We start from the raw sequence: 8,627 nt of genomic DNA on the forward strand, positions 1-8,627 counted from the left end.
GGTGTATCTGTTGTTAACAGACAGGGAATATAAAGATGTTCACGGTTGTATCTGTTGTTAACAGACAGGGAATATAAAGATGTTCACGGTGTATCTGTTGTTAACAGACAGGGAATATAAAGATGTTCACGGTGTATCTGTTGTTAACAGACAGGGAATATAAAGATGTTCACGGTTGTATCTGTTGTTAACAGACAGGGAATATAAAGATGTTCACGGTGTATCTGTTGTTAACAGACAGGGAATATAAAGATGTTCACGGTGTATCTGTTGTTAACAGACAGGGAATATAAAGATGTTCACGGTTGTATCTGTTGTTAACAGACAGGGAATATAAAGATGTTCACGCGGTTGTATCTGTTGTTAACAGACAGGGAATATAAAGATGTTCACGGTTGTATCTGTTGTTAACAGACAGGGAATATAAAGATGTTCACGGTTTATCTGTTGTTAACAGACAGGGAATATACAGATGTTCACGGTTGTATCTGTTGTTAACAGACAGGGAATATAAAGATGTTCACGGTTTATCTGTTGTTAACAGACAGGGAATATAAAGATGTTCACGGTTTATCCATAAGCAGACAGTCTCTGTTTATGCGTATAGTTTCTCTGTTTATTTTTAAACCGCCATTAGTATAATTGTTTGTTTGTTTGTTTGTTTGTTTGAGGCGGTCGGGTGGGCGGGCGGTCGGTCGGTGTTTGATGGGTAAGACTTGTATCGCTTGGTCAATTAAGCTCAAATTTCTTGAAATTGTTAGGAATAGGGTTAGACGGCTGTATACAAAAAAATTACATTCCTAACGGTAGTCAAACGGAAGATATTAGCTTTTAACGCTTTTACAAACCGAGCCAGGGGACGAAACCCACTGACAGACTCCTACGTTTGCGGGAATTCCCGCACCCAGAACTCCGAGTTACTACCCTTCGAGTCTCGTTCTATCACTGACAGCATGCGTTGGATTAGAACTCCGGACAAAAACAAGTGTTGACCTTAACGGGGCCAAGAAGCCCGCCCTTGGTAATATGGGGTGGGACATGAATTTTTTATCGAGACTTTATTTGTTTGTTTGTTTGTTTGCTTAACGCCCAGCCGACCACGAAGGGCCATATCAGGGTGGTGCTGCTTTGACATATAACGTGCGCCACACACAAGACAGAAGTCGCAGCACAGGCTTCATGTCTCACATTATTCTGACACTGGACCAACCAGTCCTAGCACTAACCCCATAATGCCAGACGCCACTAGATTGCCAATTTTAAAGTTTTAGGTATGACCCGGCCGGGGTTCGAACCCACGACCTCCCGGCGATCACGGGGCGGACGCCTTACCACTAGGCCAACCGTGCAATAATGATATATTTCTGCACACTAGTGACTTAAAACAACAACACGAATATCGTGTCATAAAAGACACCGCAAGGGGTTAATTAATCTGCAAAATTGACTCATTATGTATTTGCCAATTACATTACGAGGGGTATTGCCTATACTGTAGCTGATCATTAAACGGGGAGCTTACAGCAAACATAGGCAAGATCAGATTGTAGCTGTAGCGTGTAAATGATTAATGTTGAGCACGTGCATCCGTGATAGTTTTAGGACATCACGGGGTGGGGGGGGGGGGGGGGGTGAGGTGGGGAGGGTAGGGAGCCAGGGAGAGGAAGAGATGAGACTCTCGTTAGCCATTATCTTGCTTGTTTTTGTCTTCACTTTTCTGCGCTTGTGTGATGCGCTATTGTTTGGCATGTGCACGCTGACTTTTTACGATAGCATTGTTTTAACACTCATCGGTCACGGTGTGTCTCAAAGGTCGCTGAATCCTCAGAGGCGCAGTACTCCCTCAGGCAATGAGTGTCGCCCCCCCACCCCATACCCTACCCTTGCTGTGGATGCCTCACGGAGTTACCTGACATTTTTCAGCAAGGGCTGCCATAATTTCCGACTCCAGTGTCACCGGTAGACGCATTATGGTTGTAATTAATAACATTAGTTCGATTAAATAATAAGTTTTGGAAGCTCAAGTACTAGTGTGTTGCTGCTCCCTGGCATCCATGGCAGGTCACGATAGAGAGGGACTGTCTCAGTTGTTCCTTTACATGTGTGTGATGTCTGGATGCGGATGTGGGCGTAGAACAAGCTATGGATTCGTACAACAATTACACATTAACATGCTTCCATTTGAAACTTCGAGGTCTTCATCGGGGATTGACGCCCGACAAAAGCTAATTGAAGCCCGACGGAGCGAAGCGACGGAGGGCTTCCATTAGACTTTGGGAGGGCGTCAATCCACGATGAAGACCGAGAAGTTTCAAATGGAAGCGTGTTAATGTTATTGTAATTCAATCTGACGACGATCTCTTTCCTGCTTTCATGCGATGGTAAACAGACAGAATTGGTTCTGTTCTGTTCACACACTGCTTTCAGTCCACCTACCTGCAAGAAATATGTCTCTGTATTCCTATCGTATCACTCTCCTCCTGTTTTGTTTTCTTTCACATACATTTTCCCTTTTTTTTTGACGGGTTTCTGGACAGCAAACTCAAAACAAATTCTTTTCATCACAAAAGCGATCTTTGGAATTGACTGACGTAGTCCGAAAGAATTCATGCATCAACTTACGTCACGTATTCGGCGTCATCACTTCGCATACCTTATATCGTTGGTACTTCATATTTCCTACTTGTAAAATGACCCTCAAAGCTAACCGAGACTAGTTGAGGTTGTATCAATGCGCCTCGCCAGCAGGTTGTTAATGGCTTTTTTAGCGAGTGGTTATCGACAATTAATGACCGGTAATTTTTAATGAGTTGGGGCATTCTGACCAATCACAGGATCTGTTTCATTAAAACGCCAACTCGATTGAATTACAATAATATTTGAGACCACACCGGTTCCATGTTGGGCGGAAGTACAAGTGTATTTATTATCCTCTATTCGACAAGAGCTCCGAAAGGGCAACAATCAAACATGGTCATTAACACAGAAAAGGAGTTGTCTCCCATAGAGCATCAGCTTATCGTTACAGGGACGTAAGGCTCAGGACATGTTATTAACAAACACACGGTTCATTTCAATGGGGTGAGGGGTTGAGGTCGGGAGGGATCATCAATACAAAATGTACTAAATGACAATCTAAAATCAGCCGTCCCTCTCTCTCTCTCACACACTCTCTCTTGGAGACAGAGATGGGAAGGATGAAACTAGGTCAGACCCGTGCAAAGCAGTAGGTGTTATGAGCTCTGTACGATTCTTTGTTTTTCAAGTTTTCTGCGAAGACTTTGATTTCAAGACTCTGCAAGGCTGTGCCTGATGTCATCATGCCTTCAGCGGCGTTGTATTTTCGGCCAGTGTGTGGTGGGTTTACCCTTGTGTTTGTTTGTTTCATGTTGAAGAGGGCCAAGAAGAAAGCTGCCGTATTATTGACCTTGTACGCACTCAGAAAAAGGGCAGACGGTGTCATGTTTGGTTTGCTCCCGACGCTACTGTTCTGGGGTGGTCTGCTCTTGCAACGTGGCGACGTGGAGTTGAACCCAGGATCAGGACCTGCGAAGACGGACTTGAGGCTGACACGACTGAGCACCTCTCAAAGTCGAGATCCCACGTCAAAGTCAAAATCACACGCGCGCACACACACACACACACACACACACACACACACACACACACACACACACACACACACACACACACACACAAACACACATAACATCCAAAGAGAAAATCGTTTGTGTATGATATGTAACATTGTTGAAGATGAATATCATCTTCTGGATGAATGCGTAAAATTCCATGAAAGTAGAGAAAAGTTTAAAAAAGACGTGACTAATATTGATGTAGATTATCTTAATTATAAACCAAGTGAAATATTTATGGACAAAGATGTTCAAATATGTCTCGGAAGGTTTGTCGCAGAATGCTTTAGAATTCATAGCAATGTGTCAATAACCTTTTTGGTTTGAGGACAATAAACATTTGTTCTTGTTCTTGTTCTTGTTCACACATACACACACATGCAAACACACACGCGCACACACACACACACACAAACACACACACACACACACACACACACACACACACACACACACGCACACACACACGTGGTCTGTCGTTGTGACTGTATGTCCCTTGTATCTGCGTGTGTTCGTGTGTCTTCATATATGTGCAAAGATGTTAGCAACTCACATTTATTCAAAATGATTTAACTTGATAAGGAAACATGCAAAAGTTGATCGGTAATAATGACCGATATTTATTTCCGCTCAGTATTTGTGTCACATGATAACTCATCTTATGCCCTGTTGATTCCACGTGCGTTAGAGGTGAGTAGACTTCAGCTTGACAGAGATAAGTGTATCTGCCACTCCCAGCGTCTCTGAAGCAAGAGTAGCATATCATGATGAGATGTCATGTGATGAGATGAGATGAGATGAAAGAAAATGTGATCAAACAGATAAAATACCATTTGCGCGCGCGCGCGCGTGTGTGTGTGTGTGTGTGTGTGTGTGTATGTTTCAACAACCCTAGCCCCGGAAGGACCACATTAGAGTTTACCACTTTATCCATCAGACTGATATATCCCGCGTTGTCTGATTTTCTGTCTGTTTGTCTGATTATTTGCAAAATATATCATTTTGTCGAGTGACGTCTTAAGAAATGTGTACCAAAATCTCCCACTCGGCATACAAATCAGTTAGGATGTGGATTTTTGATGAGCAGGTGTGGTCTTTCTCCCTTGTACAAGCCAGGGCAGATCTGACATGGTGAGCCAACTGTTTACACGGGGAGGACAGGGTGACGCAGTAGTCCCCCTTGCCACAGGCAGTTGCTCTGTATTTCTTCTTCTTCTTCTTTGTTCATGGGCTTAGACTCCCACGTTCACTCATGTTTTTAGCACGAGTGGATTTTTACGTGTATGACCGTTTTTACCCCGCCATTCAGGCAGCATACGCCGATTTCGGGGGAGGCATGCTGGGTATTTTCGTGTTTCTATAACCCACCGAACTCTGACATGGATTACAGGATCTTTTCCGTGCACACTTGGTCTTGTGCTTGCGTGTACACACGAAGGGGGTTAAGTCACTAGCAGGTCTGCACATAAGTTGACCTGGGAGATCGGAAAAATCTCCACTCTTAACCCACCAGGCGGCAGCGACCGGGATTCGAACTCACGACCTCCCGATTAGGAGGCCGACGTCTTACCACCACGCCACTGCGCCCGTCTTGCTCTGTATTGACGGAATTGCCTCCCTGCCAAAGCTTGGTAGCTCGACGTTTTTGGTATGTCGGAAGACAGCTGCACGCCCGTGAGATGTGGAGTAGCTGTTTGTGATGGGGTTTGGCTTTGGTGGAATGGTGAAGGCTGTATCGTACTCAAGTAAAGTTGAGGTCCGCAACCCTTTCTTTCTTTATTTGGTGTTTAACGTCGTTTTCAACCACGAAGGTTATATCGCGACGGGGTCCACAACCCTTGGGGCCTATACAATTGGGACCTAGCTACACTGAATGTATGTGGTTTCAAAAAATAGGGTAAAGGGGGATAATTTGGACACTCTAAGAAGTAGACGCTGTGGCTGGCCCATAGTCATTGAAGTCGGTAAGCAAAGACGGTGGAATTATATCTCAAAATTGGGATAAGACCTACACATATATGCAAGTGAAATAAAGGATATTGTGTGTTTTATTTGTCAACACACGGACTTGTTTCTTAAAATTTGAGAAAAGTTCCATTTTTATTTTTACTAGTCGGGTAAACTGAACAGGGCAAAAGCCAAATTAGCCGAACTCATTGACCCTGTTCCTTGACTGAGAGACCAAAGAGGAGAGATATTGCAATTTTCTAACATCAATACTCAAAAAGTTAGACATTCACCAACATTCAGCTAAAATATTCTAAATTTTCTCACCTGCCACCCGTTCTTAGTCGTTGCGCAATTTTGTTGTATGTAAACTTCCTTGACAATCACCAATAACGCAAAAAATACAGTGGCATAACAAAATGTTACACGAACTACTACGTTTCTTCTTGGTGTTTTGATGCATAATATGCCAATGTAGCCCCTGGGAAAGATCTTATCAACATTTTTGCAACCCCATTATTTTGACCATGCCCTTACCCCATGTTTTGGCAATTTTTGGGGACGTAGATTAGAGTTATCTTATCTTGCCTTGGTCCTTGCTACCATCAGCATTATCACGACCGGTCTATTTCTGGAGTCGAGTCTTGTTATGTGTGTGTGCGTGTGTGTGTGTGTGTGTGTGTGTGTGTGTGTGTGTGTGTGTACGTGTGTGTGTGTGTGTGTGTGTGTGTGTGTATGTGTGTGTGTGTGTGTGTGTGTATGTGTGTGTGTGTGTGTGTGTGTGTGTGTGTGTGTGTGTGTGTGTGTGTGTGTGCATGAGACCCAACATGAAGTAGTGGCCAACAAGCATTTTTGACATCATGTATAAGGTCATGTCTTATGTTGATCTTTTCTTGTCGGCATCAGTTTGTGTGTGTGTGGAGGGGGGGAGGGGGGAGGGTGAGTTGGGTGTATTGTCATGAGGAACTGGCTTTGACTCAACTGGGTAATCAGTTAGTCATATTATAAATCAGCAGTGTTTGTGTGAGTGTGTGCTTGTCCACTGTGTTAGGATTTGTGCCTTATAAATATCCTCAGTATAATTATGTATGGCCGGCCAGACGGAGGGATTATGGCTTGAGTAAACGAAAACTTCATCGGGATTTTCAAAGACAAAATTGAAGCTAGATTTAATTTGAGTTGTACTCGGGGGGGGGGGGGGGGGGGGGGGGCGGTAGCTCAGGTGGTAGAGCACTGGACTTGTGATCCTAGGGTCGCATGCTCCAATCCAGGCCGGGACGGACACGGGTCAACTTTATGTGCAGACTCAGAGACGGTATCCACGTTCCACCCCCGTGTCACCACTGTGGCACATAAAAGACCTCGGTCATTCTGCAAAAAAGTGCCGTGGGCTGAATACACGTAAACACACATACATCTGGGTAGCGCGACTCTGTTGCTGCTAGCTTTCCAATGGGAAGATTAAGCGACCCGAATTTCCCATCGATGGGACGTACAATAAAGTAATGAAAATGAAAATGTTTTGACACGTACATGTTGTGGGACGTGAGTTGTTGCTGCACCTGATGGAGATGCTGGTGACGCGGTACGGTCAGGACGACGACGTCACCCACCTCCTCAACACCACCACCGTCCACCTCCTGCCCTCCATGAACGGCTTTGCTGCCTCCGATTCCGCAGACTGTGACGGCGTGCAGGGCAGGTGAGGCATGTTCAGGCATGTTGTCATCCTTAGTGCGCGGATGGCAAAATCGTCCGCCCGATCGCCAGGGACGAGTAAAAAATCCGCCGGGCTAGTATAAACTGCCTGGCAGCTCGCCCGTCTGGCCAGTGAAAATTCTGGTTAAATGCAACACTTAAACAATGTGGTTGTAACATCGAGTTTCAAAGCCATAAACAATGCAGATGCAGCAACTGTGATAAGTACCCGGCCAGCGAAATTTCTTGCGGGCTAGTGACTTTCTTGAAGTTATTTGCCCGGCCGGCTGGCGAGTTAAAATTTTGAGATTTGGCCATCCCTGTAGTGGATGATGACATTGTTCGGTTTTACTGCGGATCTCCCAGGCCAACTTGTGTGCAGACCTGCTTGTGCCTTATCCTGCTTAGTGTGAACACACAAGCACAGGACAAAGAGCGCACGGAAAAGATTCTGTAATCCATGTCAGAGTTCGGTGGGTTGCAGAAACACGAAAATACCCAGCATGCTTCCCTCGAAAACGGCATATGGGTGCCTGAGTGGTGGGGTAAAAACCGTCATAGACGTAAAAACCCAACCAGGCAAATCCATGAGAAAACCTGGGAGTTTCAGGCCATGAACGAAGAAAGGGGAGAAGGAAGACTGCGGAAAAGCAGAAATGCCCTTTAGAGGGTTGTTTTGTTTTTATAATGGATTTATTGAAGTTTTACATGACACCATTACATGTACATGTATTAGCATTTATGACATCGTCTCGAACTTTGCTTTGCCTTTCGACGTCAGACATTCCTCACTTTGGAGTATAGATCTCCGGTCAAGAAGATAATTATGTCTTGGTTTGTTCAGTCTGTGTGCTTTGTCATGTAGGGTTTGTTCAGTCGGTGTGCTTTGTCATGTAGGGTTTGTTCAGTCGGTGTGCTTTGTCATGTAGGATTTACACCTGAATGCTCAGGTATACGCAAAGTCAGAAGCTTCCCCTCGGCATATACTTCAGTCCTAAAATTGATGGTGGGCATATTACAGACACACACCAAAAAAAAAAGGTTCGACCCCGAAACAACGTGTGTGTTTGTGTATTTGTTCTGTTAAAACCAGTTTTGATCTAAGGACTATGTCCGGTCAAGAATAAAAGCTGGTTCTTGTGTAGGACTGTGTACGTATAGGCTAAGCGTTAGTTAGCGTGCCTAGGAGAACGATGAACATATGAGCTTGCGGCATTCATCCTTTTTTGAGGATGAAAGTCGCTTGTTCATTTCAATGCTTGTTATTCTCTCAGCTGGTGCCAGAAGATTGGCTCCATATAACTCTGGCTTACTCTTTTACATTTGTCGAATTTATTTCGAGCGCTA

Source organism: Littorina saxatilis, linkage group LG1 (genome assembly GCF_037325665.1).
Source record: "Littorina saxatilis isolate snail1 linkage group LG1, US_GU_Lsax_2.0, whole genome shotgun sequence".
Taxonomy (NCBI): Eukaryota; Metazoa; Mollusca; class Gastropoda; order Littorinimorpha; family Littorinidae; genus Littorina; species Littorina saxatilis.